Genomic DNA, 16,969 nt, shown 5'->3' with positions numbered 1-16,969 from the left:
TAATAGGAAAAAATTCCAAATTCAGCGTTGTAACGTATACTGTGAACGCAATGCTAATGTGAGCAAATTGAAACAACATGTAGGAATTTATTGCAAAGACTTAAACTGTACGTATTTCAGCAACTTGTAAATCGGAGTTTGGCGTTGGGGTTGTAAAAATATAAATTCAGTTAATGGAAATATTCTTACATACTCCTCTTCCCCGTGTTATTGTAAGACTGACAAGAATGCAGTTGTGCATAAACAAAATGCCTTTTTTGCATAAGGTTACAGACTTTCAACAAACAACCGGAAAAGCCTTTGAATAACTAATTAGGAGCTAAGATACTGGTAGTTTATGTTTGAGGGTTGGCTTAGTTCTTCGCCCTTGAATTACACAATATGTAACCGAAAACTTCTAACCTTCCGTTCTCTATCATTCTGTAAACCGCTAATGTTGATGTTTATATATTTTTTTATTGCCTGAGCACTTAAATATGTTCACCGTTTTTAACTATTTTCAACACTACATACTTTGTGCATATATCAGAATTTATCATTTTCTTCCAGTTTTAAACGAATTCCTCTACAACACACACGACTCAATTTTTATCCATGTTAACGCACCTACGTTTGTTCTACATAGCACTATAACATTACTTTGATGGACTAATTATGTACCCATTTCTTACCATCATGGTCCAACAACAATTCAGTTTCATTGTGGAGCACTTAAAAGTTGCACGATGTGATGTGTATACATTAGGTTCATTGTCTGTTGAGCCGGTCCTCAACCGCATATGCTAATCAAGTTTACGCTTCTGCGAACAACCTTCCCGCACAAGAACAGCGTCCCTTACCTGTGGCCATTTATACCATGCACGTTTTACGTATTGTACAGCCAACGGCAAAGATAACATTAGGCAAATTGTACATCACTATTTTCATTCTCTTTAATTTTACATTGTACGTTGTTTTAAGGCATGGAATTCTTTGGATTCGAGGTCCATATTGTACTCTGCTTATTGACGTTTTATTTCAATCCATAGTCATTACGTTGTGGAAATCAGACTGAGTGAAAAATGGTGATGAATAATTTGCCTATTTCTTTTGCTGTTGGGTGTACCACGAGCTGATACTTGTAGCATATCATGCTACGACGCTAGAAGTCCCGGCCTGTGCATGGGTGTTGTTTTTGGGTGTTCCTTCATCTATTTCATCACTCATCCTCATCTTCGCGATTAGCCACAAGTAGTAGAAAAGCAACGTTAAATAAAATGAAATAAAATAAAATCCTTAGAAAAATATTTGTAGTGGAGAAGGTTACATAATTTAGAACTGCATAATTTGTATTTATGTCCAGATATTATTAGAATAATTAAATGAAGAAGACTTAGATGGGCAGGCCATGTGGCACAAATGGGAGAGGAAAGAAGAGTTTACAGGATTCTTGTTGGGATATCTGATGGTAAGAGACCTGCAGGAATGCCAAGACGAAGATGGAGGGATAGCGTTGAGATGAACCTAAAGGAAATCATTAAGGATGGAAAAGATTGGATTGATCTTGCCCGGAATAGGAACAGATGGAAGGCTTGTGTTGCTGCAGCCATAAACCTTTGGGTTTAAGAAGGCTAGACGGTTAGTTAGTTCATATGAAACTTGACCACTTATCACTTTTAATATACTACATATTCATACTCAAAATTAATAAATCGTCGCGGCAGCTTTAATATATTGACGATCAGTGGCGGCTCGTGGTGAACCAAAGTGGAGGGGCGACAGCTCAAAAATTTGATCTACTTGCAATATGACCCCTTCCGTTCCCTGTGTGGTTAAATTCTGCTGAGGTGACAACCCTATCGTGATTAACCTGCAAATTATATAAATTGATTTTAGATGACTCTACGTTAACCACCACACCACTGCCTTAATCAGTCTCTTAAATTAAACGTGATTTAACGATTTTAGGACACTATTTAAAAACAACTTTTTGCAAATCACCATCGAACAGATTAATTTCGATGCAAAAAGTTAATGACATGTCTATAAATAAACTACAGCAAGAAATGAGCAAAGCCTCAAACAAAAAAAATCAGTCGTAAGACACCAACATGAACATCCAGACTTAGAATGGCTTTTCTCTCCTGTTGGCACAGGCGCGGGGCGTGGTTTCGTGGCTATCACTCTTTCACCCTCACCGATCTCTAGAAGTCGATGCGACTTCGCATTTGTGCTACACCCAAAGGTTGAGCATAGCGTAGTCAACTCGCACAGACAGTTAATAACAGCCGCTTAACGGTTTTTGTTTAACACTATCCCTAGCTCCCTGGAAGGGAGAAAAATCATTAAATTCCGCAATGACGCATAATTACCATATTCCGTTTCGGACAAATTCTTTCACTGTGCCGTGGAAAATAGAAAACAAGTCCATTGGAGTGTCAGGGCGCAGGCCATGCAAGTGGTAGCAACAGGACATAAACTGATGTGCGGCTTTGTGAGTGGGTTGGGAGGGGAGGGGAGTAGACACCAATTTCCGTGTCTATAACTGAGCGCATCGAATTCTCGACTCAAGATCTCGTGGTCGAAGATCCTGGGTTCGTGATCCTACCGGTGCATTGATAATGTTTCAGTGCTTTGTCCCTTCGCATCATTTATCCTCATCGACGCTATCAACTTCAAGAGGTAGAGAAGTGACGTTTCGTACACAATTAGTTAAAGAAACTAAACTGGTGCATCAGTCCTTTGAGGGCCAAGGACTGCCAAACGACTTCTCACTGGGTAACGTGTACTTAGCGTATCGAATCCCATCGCCGCTGTTATCGGACTTCTAGAACGGTGTCCGCTAGTTTATATTTTAAAGTAACTCCCAAATTTTCTTCACGACGCTAGGTCGACAATACCGTAAATGTTGAAGTTTCCACTCGAAATCGAACCCTGGTCGCTCGTGCCCAAAGCGGGACGGCTAAGTAACCAAATAAGATAATAACGTTTAAACCCATGAAGGGCTTGGGAAACGTCAAGAGGTTGCACGAGTAAAAATACAAGAGTTCAACTATATAAAATTTTGCTTTGCTTTGAAACGTATACAGCAATCTTACTTTCACTTCTAATATACAGGGCTTTTCAAAAAGCTCTGTACATTCTGTAGCAAAATTCATTATGGGATCATCTGAAAATGTGTTAAATTAATTCTTTGAAGATCTAACAATGTTTGCCAAATCACTCGTCGAGTCTGGGTGGATATAAACCACCTAAGATCCTGGAATGTTCCAATTGCAAAGCAAAAATCACCGATTCTGCAGGATCTTTTGTGTGTTGTGTGGTTATTGGCAATTTTATCCTCCTTTCCGGAAATGAACATTTCATAAAATAAGGAAGCGCCAAAAGAAAAAAAAAGAAAATGAAAATTGGTATTCATGTATGGGAAAAATATGGATGAAGTTTATTCTGTCGTAGGCTATCTAAACGTGGCTTTTCGCAGTAAATTTAGACAAATGCTTGTTTGGTAATTTTTTAATAAAGGCAATGGACGCTACCTTTCACTCTTGGTGCTTTTTTAAATTCCTTTCAGAGATTTTGATCAAATTATACGTAGAAATATATGACAAATAAAATTCAGTTCGAAAATCCAAAACAAGTGGGAGATACCATATGATTTGGCGCACATGTACTAAGTAGAAATTTAAACGAACAATAAAAGACTCGAACGTAGGTCCCTAACATACCGTCCCACTCTGAACCAACCGAGCCAGCCTGGTTTCCCTATACGCTGGAAGATACTAGACGCAGTGGCGTTGGTTTTTGAAAGGCAACAGATCCCGTTGCAGCAGAAATGAAGACAATTTCGCACAGGTAAAAAACGGAAGCGAGATATCAGTCGAAGCCATGGCTGACTCGCTAGCTCTATCTTCGTGGTGGAGTGGTGACGCCAGGGATCCCCGGTTCGAATCCCGGTTAAAACACGAATCATTGTGTTTGTCGGTCCTGAATGAAACGTAGAAGATAAAGTTCAATTGATATGAGATTGTTGTGTGGGGAAAACTTCCACTTAGGAGGTTTCCTTTTTAATACTAAAAACAAAGTTGCCAGAACAATAGCAGGAAATGCTCAAGTCCTGGCCGAGCGTAGAAGCAGTGGCCCAAAAATGGATTCTGGACAACTAGTGCTACACACTGTTCATCATAAATGTACTAAGCATGTTCGTACGTAACCTGTTTGTAGTTTTCCTAGGCAAATTCAATTCTCGGTCCGTTCTCGTAGAGGGAAACATTTTTCCTAGCAGATGCTACACAGATGATTCAAAAACCTTAACAATTTCGAAAGCAGACACTGCTTTTCGAAAGAGCATTCCCGTCACTAATGTAAGATTCCAATTAGCATTTGTGAGTCGTAGTAGTAATGTTGATAATATTTACCTTCATATCTCCATCTCGTAAAAATGTTACAATAGCATGTTATTACATAAATTTCCAGTTAATTGTTTACACTGTCTCCTGCTGTAACATCAGTACATTTATTTAGTTTTCCACCGAACTCTTTCGTATTTGGCTTCAAAATGTTTCTAAATCAAAATTGTGTGTTGTATTGCGAATCGAAATGCTTCTTGTATTGCCTCTCTATATTATATTTAAATGTGTAATTTATATTTGATAATCACAAATACTAATCAGAATCACACATTAGTGATGAGAAGTGCACTTTCTTAAAGAAGAGTCTGCTATTGAAATTATAATTAAGATTTTTGAAGCATCTGCTAAGGAAAAAATGCTTCCCCTAAACAAATTCAATCCATCTGTAGGAAAACTGCAGACAACATAGTTCGCTCGCGAACAGGGGCTGTTACGAAGTTCTTCCTCTCGGACCCCTCGCACTTAAAAATAGCAAATGGACCGAGATTTGGAAAATCAGGAAGAAGCTTCATAACGGCAAACTCCTTCACTATACAGTGCTGCGGCGGCTGCTGCTTAGGTAGCATTTTGTGACCATCACTTAATTATCGGACTTTCATGTATAATTTTCAAGCTCTAAAGTTTGGTGAATATCGGTACAGTCACCGGCAATAAAAGTGGGATACTTAGATCCTGAAATCCTCGCTCCTCTGCAAGGCGTTATGTGCGTTGCCTAACTGTACGGCGGTGACAGAAGTTTCAACTGAAAATTTGCTATTAAAATCCACTTATCCCAGTAGAGTTAGGCAACACACATAACGCCTTGGGGGAAAGCGAGTTTTAGGATTTAGGTGTCCCATTTTTATTGCCGGTACATAACACTGTACATAATTTTTTTAAAGAATGTAAATGTGTGATCCCAGCCGTCCTCAAGGGACATACAGCTGCTACTCCTGCCGTCCGCTGAAGGTATTTACGGAAACAACCACACTATCGTTGTATGCAGAGGCACAATACCATCTTCTACTATTTCTTCTCTCCGATTAACTTCGAGATTTTTTCCTTATTTCTTTCTGTCTTTTTCTTATTGAAAACTTCTCTTGCGAGCCCCTCAGAGCCATCACCATCTCTTCTGCCAAGGGTCCCGGGTTCGAATCTCGGCCTGGGCATGGTGTTATTTGTGAATGTCCATCAATTTCAACATCATTACTCATCCTCATCGTCACGATTTGCCAGAATTGGCAGAGAAGCGGCGCTAAATAACGAAAATCAAATGAAACCGCCATCTCCCTCCAAACCGAGCGATTGAAGTTCAACGGGGAACAGCCCAGCAGTTGCCTTTTAGTTTCCCGAGACAGAGTGTAGATGCAATATGTCCCAGCAGTCGCAGCATCTGTGCTGCATCTACAAACCGCAAAACCCCGCAGTGCGGGGGGGGGGGGGGGGACAAGTAAGCCCCTCAGCCATTGACATAGTAGAGGGTTCGTATATGCGCATATCAAAAATAAACGTAGTTACTCAGAGGTACAGAAACGAATACAATATACACAGGTAAAGGTAAAGTTGAAGTTTCCTGTGCAAGTAGCACCGTGCCATGAAGGCACATTTAGGATATGGGGGGTGGGGCATCACATATTTTCGATGCCGGGCATCTTGGAGGTGATGTGATCTGTACCACACTCCGGCCGCATTTACCCCTCACCCAACGGGTACCATCTGATTTGAGGCTGGGTGGACCCTGGATCAGCTTTTTGCGGGGACAAATCCGGAAAAATTCCGACCTTAGATCAAATCAGGCTAGAATTTCAGGAGATTTGCTGTGGTGAAGGTTTCTTCAACCTATCTTTAATTAGGATAGAGCTTTGACTGCACGATTGTAACAAATGTATCATTCTACAGGTGTAAGAATATATATATATATATATATATATATATATATATATATATATATATATATATATATATATCACATCACCACCGGCGCCGAAACCGAGAGGGAAGGGCAGAGGGGTCCAGGCCCATCCAGTTCTCGTTTGACCCCCCTATAAGGGGCCCAATACATATCTTCCAACATATTACATAACTTTTGAACACAGAAAATTCGCACACAACAGGTGGGAAATTACGCAGGATTCTGCTCTGAAATGGGCAGAATCAATAATGTGGGACTATCAGTCAGTTTGAGGGTATTTCTTGTGCTTGTACGTTTACTATTTCAGTATTTCCTTTTTCAAACTGACAATGAATTAAGGAAAACGCATAGCATATTATGAATGAATATGTGCGAGAATAGAAGAAGCATGGGAATACTGTAGTCTTCATGCTCTTGAATCAGCCAGTCCATTGCAAAATAGGCTCCTTTATTTCCCTTTGGAAAAGTCAAAAATCGGCCTCACCCAGATGGAAATTTTATCTTGGGCCATCCTTTTTTATGTAAATATGTGTGAACATATTAAACTCCTATAAAGGATTTTTAAGAATAAGTATTATAAACAGAATATGATAAAAATTCTCAGTCAAAAGTTACATGTAAAGTATTATCACAGTCAAAGGTGTGGTATTATGTTGTATAATTACATAATCACAGTAGTGCAGTGAATGTTTTGTCCAGCTAATAAAGTTTGATGTACCCTGATATATATATACGTATATGTATATGTTTTGTTGTCAAAGACAGTTATTGCAATTACTGTTTTCCAAAGGTTAATTCAAGTGTATTAGGTCCCACCTTAAGGAAAAAAAATGCTCCTCTTCCCGCAAAAAGAAAGAAATCAGTATAGCCTATGGTTTACTTAGCTTTGTCTTCCACAATCTCTTAAGAAATCGGCTCCTATGCACATCCCCCCTTCCCATTTTTTTAAAAAAATGAGTTGAATTTAATATGGCGGGCACTAATATGGTGGACGTCCGCTTGGAACACACCAATGTGGTTCCCCCTAAGCCTAACCTGTTTCTATCATGACCAATGGTACCCAGCCTAACTCCTTTACTTTTTATAGGAGGTGATAACGGAATTTTTGAATCACCCTGTAGGCCCTTGTGTGTGAGTTTGTCAACATAAAATTACACACACAGATATTATATATGTGTAATACATATATATACATATATAATGTGTGTGTGTGTGTGTGTGTGTGAAGGTAGGTAGATAGGTAATATTTTGCGGGAGGGCCCAAGTTTTGTAGATCCGCCATTGCGCAGCATGTACTATAGTATTTCAGCCACTCGGTAGACAGTTTTCCACGCAGTACAGGTAATAGTCAATGACTGAACACTTGAGCAGCCTTATTCATTGTCAATATCTAAGAGTTCTAGGAAGCATAGATATTCCGTATCTTCCAGAACTTTTGGAGTAATTGTGCAACTGTTCTCGTTGGGGGCGTCGTTGTTCAAAATCATTTGCAATGTCACGTGAACTTCTCTCCCCAGACAGCAGTACGATCTCGATGCGTTCCTCACACGTTAGGAGCATCCTGGCACTGTTTTCTCACACCTGGAAAAATGAGGAATTTCTTACAATAATGCAATCATAACTTTTTCCTGATTAAAGACAGGTTGGACAAAACCTCACCATTGCATTTCTAGTGAAATTCTAGCCTGATCTGATATATCACACCATGCACTTCTGATTTAAATTCAATATGGCGGACGTATGCTTGTAATACACCAATGTGGTTCTCCCTAGGCCTAACCTGTTTATATCAAGACCAATTGTACCCAGCCTAACTCCTTTACATTTTATAGGGGATGTTTAAGGATTTCTGAATAACCCTGTACAATGTACGAAGTACACTGCTGTTTGTGAAAATTGCAACACCCAGAAATAATGGCCCAAATGAATCCAAACTCGGAGGATGTGTAGAACAGTGTACCAGCAATAAGTGATTAGGATTGCAGAGAGATGGCGTGCATGTAGGCCCAGCAGCGCCCTCTCTTGTTTGACCGGAAAGGTCAGTGCAAAGAGAATGGTCAGTGTTACACCAAGCTCAGTCAGTGAAGAGCCGTCAAAGGAAGTGGAAACTTGAAAGCAAGTGCTGGTATGCCTCGTCGACGTCAAAGGGCGCAATATCAGCATGTGAGTGAGTTCGAATGGTGCAGAACGATCAGTCTCCTGGAAGCGGGTTTGTCATACCATGACATTTCGGCTCGTACAGGGAATGCTGCTACGACAGCGATCCGTGTGGGGAGCCAGTGGATAGAAGAGGGTCGTACACAGCGACGGGCAGGTACTGGACCACGCAATGTGACCACAGCACGGGATGGCCGCCATCTTGTCCGCATGGACTGTACAGCTTCATCCATAGTCTTGGCTCAACGCTGGAGCACTGCAACGGCTGTGGACTTGTCTGAGTCGACAATTCAACGCCGTCTGCTGCAGGCTGGACTGGTGGCACGCATGCCATTGCGTCGGCTTCCATTCTCCAGAAACCACAAATGCCTCAGACTGAAATGGGCACGTGAACGCCGTCGCTGAATGGCAAAATGTAGTGTTTTTAGACGATTCTCACTTCAACTTGTCCTACAGTGATGGCCGCATACGTATTAGATGCTACCGTGGTGAACGCAATCTGGCAGCCTGCATTGTTGAGCGGCATAGTGGACAAACGCCAAGTGTGATGGTTTGAGGTGCCACTGGATACAACATGTGATCTAGCCTCCTACGTATTGAAGGCAATCTGAACAGCAACCGCTACATCAGGTAGGTTTTCAGGCAATTCCACATGCCATATTTCAGCAGGTCAATGCCCGACCACATGTGGCGAGGAATGTGCAAGCCGTCTTTGAAGAACGACGGGTACCACTACTTCCCTGGCCTGTACGTTCGCCTGACATGTCACCCATCGAACATGTCCGGGATATGGTTGGTCGGCAACTTATTCGTCATGGTCCTCCAGCAAACACTGTTGATGGTTTGTGGACTCGCATACAAACTGCGTGGAGGGAGATTCCCCAGCAACATATCCAGGCCCTCCTTGATTCCATGCCACAATGTACAGAGGCTCTGTTTACAGCACATGGGGGTTTCACACCATACTGAATTCTCAAGGTCAGAGACCATGTACAGGTCTGTAACCCTAATCATTTGTGTATTGGCATGTACCTAATCTGTGGTATAAAGTTCAGTTCAATCATACGTTTCCTTCTTGGTGTTGCAATTTTCACAAACAGCAGTGTATAATTACCTTGTGTTGGTGTTTTAAGTCCACTTTGTGCACAGTAGGGTTATCGTGACCGGACCTACAGTTTACAGTGGGATCCAAACCACTATGTGCCTCCACCAGGTATCGAACCCGGGACCCCTTGATTACAAGCAACCATTGCGCCATCGGGGAGGCCCTAAGCTTAATTACCTTTAGTATAATTTAATGTGTGCACCATTTACAGCCCTACAGCCATCAAGCCGATACTCCACCTCAGTCCACCCTTAGGTAAGCATATGTAAAGGAATATCTACAGGGAGGTTATTGCAGCATGCCACCGCTTCAGCATCGGCCGCTTGCAGGTCAAGTCATGCAACAGGTGCCGGCAAATTGCGTAACAGATAGCCCGTAACAGAAACTGCTTGTTTTGTAATGTTTCCACTTTTCACAATTACAGTTACAATTACAATTGAAATAAGCACGTACCTTGTCGCACGGATGCAGGAAAAGGTGTCCTCCCAAATACAAATATTTCTGGCACCTTATTTCTGACGTCTAATCTTAGATTAGTCATCGCTACTTTATTCTCAGTTGTCGCGACAGCGCCTGCAGCTTATCGGGGGTTGGGTGAGTTGTCAGCCGCGAGATGGCGCTTCATACTGCACGTGTCGGCAGTGATGCCAACCGTAGGGACATGTCCCTACGCATAGGGACTTTTCACTAAATTTCGCCCGCGTAGGAACGTAGGGACAGATTTTGCCAAATGAGGGAAAACGTAGGTACTTTTTTCAATCTTGGTAAATTACATTTTATGAATTAGTTTATCTGGATACTTTAGCAAGGAGGAGAAAAAAGAACTAACTAACAGATCTCCATCAGAATTTTGGAACATGTTATCGGTTACCAAAAACTTTCAAGGCAAGTTCCTTTTTGAAAACATTTCCACTCTCGCGAAAATAGTGCTAACATTGCCGCATTCTAACGCGGAAACGGAAAGAATATTTTCAATGTTAAGTGATACAAAAACAAAAAAGGGAAATAAAATGGGACCAAAATTGTTAAAGAATGCAGGAAATACAGCATCACCAACCAACATCTATCTCTTCACAGCAGCAGCATGTATGACTTCAAATAACATAATCAACAGTAAACGACTCAACGTTATTCATTAGGGGTGTGCTGGATTCTTTACTTTAAAAAGTCGTTAATTCTCGACGTTTTCTGCCTTGTAAGTTTCTGGAACTTATCGAAAGTTGTAAGTTTTTATTCTAGAAATGCAAAAACAATCACTTAAAGTGAAAATGACTTGTAAAATTCGAGATTTCCAGTGCTTCGGGAAATTTCGAACATTTCCCGTCCAGAAAATTTTCCGACTTGGTCGGGAAATTGCAAATTTTTCAGTCCCGAATGTCGGGATTTAAAAAAATTACCGTCCCGATCCCGTCCCGACCCAAAAAATTCTGTCCAGCACACCCCTATTATTCATTAAGGCAAGAATTTACAATACCGGACCCTTCTGTAATTTCTATGCTACGTCTTATACTCACGAAATAATTATTCGTGATTATTTATCTCAAGTTAACATGTTGGGGTGAGGGGGAAAAAATGTTCATTAACGTGTAGAAGTTGTAAAATAAGCTTTTCAATTCTCGCAATGATTCTCCGTATACAAGTATGGTAGCCATATTTGTTGATATGAACAAATTAAAATTAGTTACGCTGTCTACAGCGTTGCCACACTGTTGATTTCATACTTGGAGAGCATGGATCGTGTAAGAATGGCGGAAGAGAACAGTAAAAAAGTTGTTAATGTTGTACAGATTGTTAGGTGGAGTGTGCAGGAGGATGGCTGTGGGCTAATTAATAAACTTATGGATTTCAGTATATTGCCCAAAGAACGTGCTTACATGTGACAGCGACAATCACGATGTAGAAGAACTGATTTGATTACAGGTAAATTTGGCAACAGTACATCAATCATAAAATTGCAGGATACGAAAATGGCCTTCGATGATGAACGTTTGCCGTTAAAGTGCTACGAAAATAATATTTTTTATCGGTTCGTAATCACAATTACCGCAAAACCATTCAGGAATAGCCCCACTGACCATTCTCGGTAAGTTTAGGTTAAGTTAGGTTAGGCAAACATAGTTAAAATTTGGGCTCGAAAAAAACATGCACGGGTAGCCCAACAAACCATTGACGGATAGCCCCACGAACCATTCAGGTACGGTTAGGTTAGGTTAGGATAGGCAAACATAGTTAAAATTTGGGGTCGTAGTAATATCAGGAATGTATATTTCGTTTTTTAAGTATTGGAAACACAAAATCTTCCGGTAAATAATAAGCAATCGTGCCGATCGCGGACCACTCAATGTCACTTATTTTGCAATTTCTACACGTGACCCCCCAAATTTTAACTTCAAATTCGTGATTAGGAGGCCTCAATTAGTGAGTATGCGAAATATTACAAAAAATCGGGGAGAGGTCCTGTATTGTAAATTCGCTCCTTCATTAATTGTGGAAGCACCGAGCAGAAAGATTTGGTAAGTAAATGTGTATATTTTATCTTCTGTTTGCATGCTCATGAGGTGTTTTTTTTTAGTCACTTTACTTGGCGTAGGGACATTTGGTCAGTTGTAGGGACATTTTGACTACGTCTGTAGGGACATTGCCGAAAAATGGTTAGCAACACTGTCGGCTACCAGACAGTGAGTCTACGCTCATTCATGTTCACTTCTGTTCGCGTTTATCAGCACGCGTTTTGTTTATACTGTGTTATTGAGTTGGTGTGCTAGTGCTTTATTGTGTGTTAATTGTTATTCATTCATTACTTATGTCGTTAAACAAATATAGTCTTGAACATAGAGTTTTTATGTACGATAATTACGTGAAAACGAATTCTTGCAGAAAAGTGGTCAGGGATTACGATAGACAGGATCTCTTGAACCTAAGAAACGTGTTGTATTGCTGTTGAAGGAAGTCATTTTCAACATCTCTTATAACACAGGAGGTTAGTGATCATCATTATTATTACTTTTAAATATCATTTTACGCTTTCGGTTTGCTTTATGCGCCGGGATGCTGTCTTCCCTTTCTGTCAACTGAGGATAAAGTAGCGATGTCTAATCTAAGATTAGATGTCAGAAATAAGGTGCCGGAAATATTTGTATTTGGGAGGACACCTTTTCCTGCATCCGTGCGACAAGGTACGTGCTTATTTCAATTGTAATTGTAACTGTAATTGTGAAAAGTGGAAACATTACAAAACAAGCGGTTTCTGTTACGGGCTATCTGTTACGTAATTTGCCGGCACCTGTTGCATGACTGGGCCGGCAAGCGGCCGATGCTGAAGCGGTGGCATGCTGCAATAACCTCCCTGTATATGGTTGTGGTTATTCTTTGGCGCAGTTAGTTTAGTGACTGGATGTTTTCATAACACATGATGTATTTTACATATCCCGAAAAGGAAAAAAAATCCATTAGCGTCAAATCGGTACTTAGCGGTGCCCAAGGAAGGGGACATGCTCTGGCTATCCATTCTTCTGCGAATCGGTTGCAAGGCGTCTACGAACTGAACAGCTTAGCCCGTACAGCTATGTGACGTTGCTGCTATCTGGTGGGGAATGCATACTTAAAACTTGGTGTTTAAATTCACGATTACGCTCGAAACACCATTGTATGCTGCAACAACAAAAAAAATATACTCGTGCTTAAAAGCCAGGAGTTCTTTTCGGACACCCTGTATAGCTTGATTTTGAACACATCATTTTTGTAATTAATTACAATGAACGTGGCACATCAGAAATTAACAGAAACAATAGTTTAGCAATTCTTGGCTTTCAACACATTGTACCCATTCCTCTTACGTAATAATACCAAATATTTTTTATATATTAACCATCTGTACTTCATATTCATAACAGATGTAATACAATAAAATACTATATAGAATCACTGGACGAAAAATGAGTGCTTAAGATTATAATATCCATGGGTTGTATTGCACAAATTCCTCTTATAAACGTGAAACACACTCACTTGACTATGGGAGTCAAAGTTCCGCCCCTTCTAGAGATTTGCAACGACATTCTAGTTCCACAACTAACATGTTTTTAAACGCAGTTCAAAAAGATACATTTCTTTGTTATCACCGATGTTCAGATATTTGCCAACGTTTCCCAGGATGGGGAGGGAAAGTGTGTTTGTATGACAACTTTCTGGTACAAGTACTTATTAGTTTTCAAAAAAATGAAACGAAACTTATTGGAGTATGTAGTACTACTTGAGTTGTATTTCTCACAAAAAGTCCCAAAGAATCATGCGGGTTTCGGAGATATGACGTCATCAATATGGCCGCCGTCGGAATTTGTAGTGTAATCTCGAAACGCGTATAACTTCTCAAAGAGTAGTGATAGAACCTTCGATTTTGCACCAAATGAAAGAAAATAAATTGGGAAATTTACGAAATAAAGTATATTGTATGTATTCCACACATTGCCTGGAATATGTTAAAAAAAAACTAGAGAGAATTAGATTTTTCATGATTCGTTTTAAAGTTTTTTCGTAAATTACGTAATAATTATAAGGTACTATTAAGCATTTTGACATTATAATTGTAGAGAGTTTTAAGGACTTTACAACTGCACCTGATTATTTCCTGTACCATTAACCATGAGGGAGTTATTCGATATAATGTGGTGGTTGTGTGTTAGCTGATATACAACCCTACTAGCACCGTTGTAACGTGAGGAAAAGTGGTAGATTATTTCACTTCTCTGGCGGAGAACATGCCTTTTGGGGAGGACATAGTATATTCAATCCCGAATGTAAAACGTCCCAAACTCTTAAGTTTTTAAGCTCTTGTTCGTCGGTAATGACGTCATCAAAATGGCGGTCATGACGTATAGTTCCATTCCTGAACCATGTTATTTCTTTACAGCTATTTATCATTCATGGAATGTAATAATAATTTCATGCAACTTGCACTTTAAAACTCTATTATGAAAATAAGAAATTAAAACGATCCACTTTATCACATAACATTAATGTTGGTCAATATGGCTGGCAAAATCTAAAAATAAGCATTTCACCTATGTGATCAGGTTTGGAATCGTTCCCCGTATTTTGAAGGTTCCAAAATTCAAGGTGGCACCAAAATTAGTACCAGACTAAGTCCGTGAAATAATAATGGTTGTTTTTTGACAATCTCTATGTATACAGGGTGATTCAAAAGTCCGACATTATAGACCATCTCCATTATGAGAGCAGGTGGCGAAAAATGGAAAGTTAATGGAAATATGCGTTTTCCAGTCAAAGAGGCATCTGAAATAGTTGACCACTGTCAGATTTTACGGAACTACAGGTGCCTACTGGGGGAATGATGATGCGATGCGTTTTGCCCAACTTTACGGCGGCGATAGAAGTTGCCACTGAAAGTCCACACTTGGGCACCACACGCAACGCCTTGCAGGGAAGCGAGATTTCAGGATCTGGGTGTCCCATTTTTATTGCCGGTTACTGTACGTAATTTATACGTTGTTCGAGAGAAGCACTAAAGTCAAAAAATGCAATTTTACAGCAGACAGTTATTTGTGTTAGTTCTTTTTAATAGCAAACATTACAGACAGATATTCATGTTGGATCATCACCGTTTAGAATCTTTACACATGCACAATATAAAAATTATGACGTTTTCTTTAATTGAATCACTGAGACTTAAATGAGAGCAACAGAAAATCCAGACTTCTGTGCCTTTTCCCGAACCCTAGATTTAGTTTCGAGACAAATTACTTCTCGAGCATATCCCGTTGCTTTCCTACTCGCGAGAGGTACATTCTCCATTTCCTTGGCCTTACCCCTGTCTTTCGACCAGTTCGCGTCTGGAGCGCAATCCCTGGAGAAGCTGGGGAAGTGAGTCGTTGCTCCCATGAAAAGTCGTGGTCACCTAATCCTTTCTGTCATTTCAAAGATTAACTTCTTTGTATAAACTTCAAATGTAGTGTTGAATACAGACGCTTTCTGTATCAAACTTCACTATCAAAACGGAGGATAATGTAAATTTGTTCTTATTTTAATTTTTCATTAAAAAGGGACCGAATCAGTGCTTAATATTACGAAAACGCCAGAAAGAAGTAAAATTTACTTCTTTTCCATAGGCAACGTAAACGATGTAATGTACTCAAGCCAAAGCATTTTTTTTTCAACTGTAGCAGTAGTCACGAGAAACTGGAGCAGCCTGCCTCTGTGGTGTAGTCGTCATCATAATGCGGTTTCGAATACCGTGTAAGATCCATGAAACGAAATTTTAAAAAACTGCCATTTTTTTCATAGCTTTAAGGATGGTACCGAGACAAGAAGACACGACACTGTCTAGTCTGTCCTCGTGAATAAAAAAGCCTGCCTAGTTCTGGTCTCGAGTTCGAAGAGAAAGTCTCGAATCTTCTTGAAGCCGACCCCCGCGACGGAGTGGTTAGCACACTAATTAATGAGGTGCTGTCCTGGATTTAGTCCTAAAGTGCTGAGTTATATTAGAAGGTCTGCACAGCTGCATAAAACGATGGGAGAAGGGTGTGACTCTGGATGCTAGCTGTGTAGGAGGACTAATGTGTGCGAACTTGCGTGACCCCTAGCCTACGGTTAGTGGGTCAGAGAAAATATTCATTCCTATGACCAAGGGTAGACAAAACTAAACATAATTCAGGCGCCAGCCCCTTTTTCCCCAGGATCCTGTTTTTATTTTATTTTCTTTTGCAAATATGCAGTAAGAGAGCCATGAATCTGACTAAGAAAATACTACACATTTTTAAATGTAGCCTTAAAATATTTATTAATACAAGATTGGATTAAAAGTAATTAATTCTTACACCGGAGTGGCCTTCCTAAAGAAGGCTCTACTGGTAACAACACAAATAAGTATGGTCGAATATACCATATGATTGCAGATTTGAAAATTTGTCTAGCAACAGTGCAAAAATGTATTATTATTTTTCTGATTTAATGATACACGTGATACAGAAAACACATAAACACGAAAAACATATACTGTACTCGTAATGTTTGTAAAAAAAAAAGTAATGGAAATTTCCTTAACTTTAATTATTTTTTAAAAAATAGAACTGGATTTGAAAATTTTCAAGTGCCATGTATAAACACATAAAGAAAAATTCCTAGCGCGGTAGTTTGAAATTAGTCAATTTCGATTAATAATTACACTTGATTTTCCAGCTTTATCGTGAAACTCACTTGCTTTCATGGATCTGCGGTAATTGATTCCACAATACCTCCTACTACGCCGTCTGTTTCTTAGGAAAGGCAGGGAGAAAGTGCAGATACAGACCAGTTACCGCAGTTCAAATTATGTTAATATTTGAACAATCATTTCTCTCTCGCCGACGGAGTGGTTAGCACATCACGCTACGACGCCAGGGGTCCCGGGTTCGAATCCCGGTCTGGGCCTGG

At 40.0% G+C, this 16,969-nt stretch overlaps 1 protein-coding gene across 5 annotated transcripts in view; it reads right to left on the bottom strand.

Moving 5' to 3' along the window:
- CRMP (Collapsin Response Mediator Protein) overlaps positions 1-16,969 on the bottom strand; it is a 276,601-nt gene that overhangs the window by 95,344 nt on the left and 164,288 nt on the right. The gene's annotated exons all lie outside the window — the stretch shown is intronic.

This window comes from Lepisma saccharinum, chromosome 2 (genome assembly GCF_977018435.1).
Source record: "Lepisma saccharinum chromosome 2, izLepSacc3.1, whole genome shotgun sequence".
Classification (NCBI taxonomy): Eukaryota; Metazoa; Arthropoda; class Insecta; order Zygentoma; family Lepismatidae; genus Lepisma; species Lepisma saccharinum.
The sequence above is the reverse complement of the archived record's forward strand: the minus strand, read 5'-3'. Positions and strand labels throughout refer to the sequence as shown.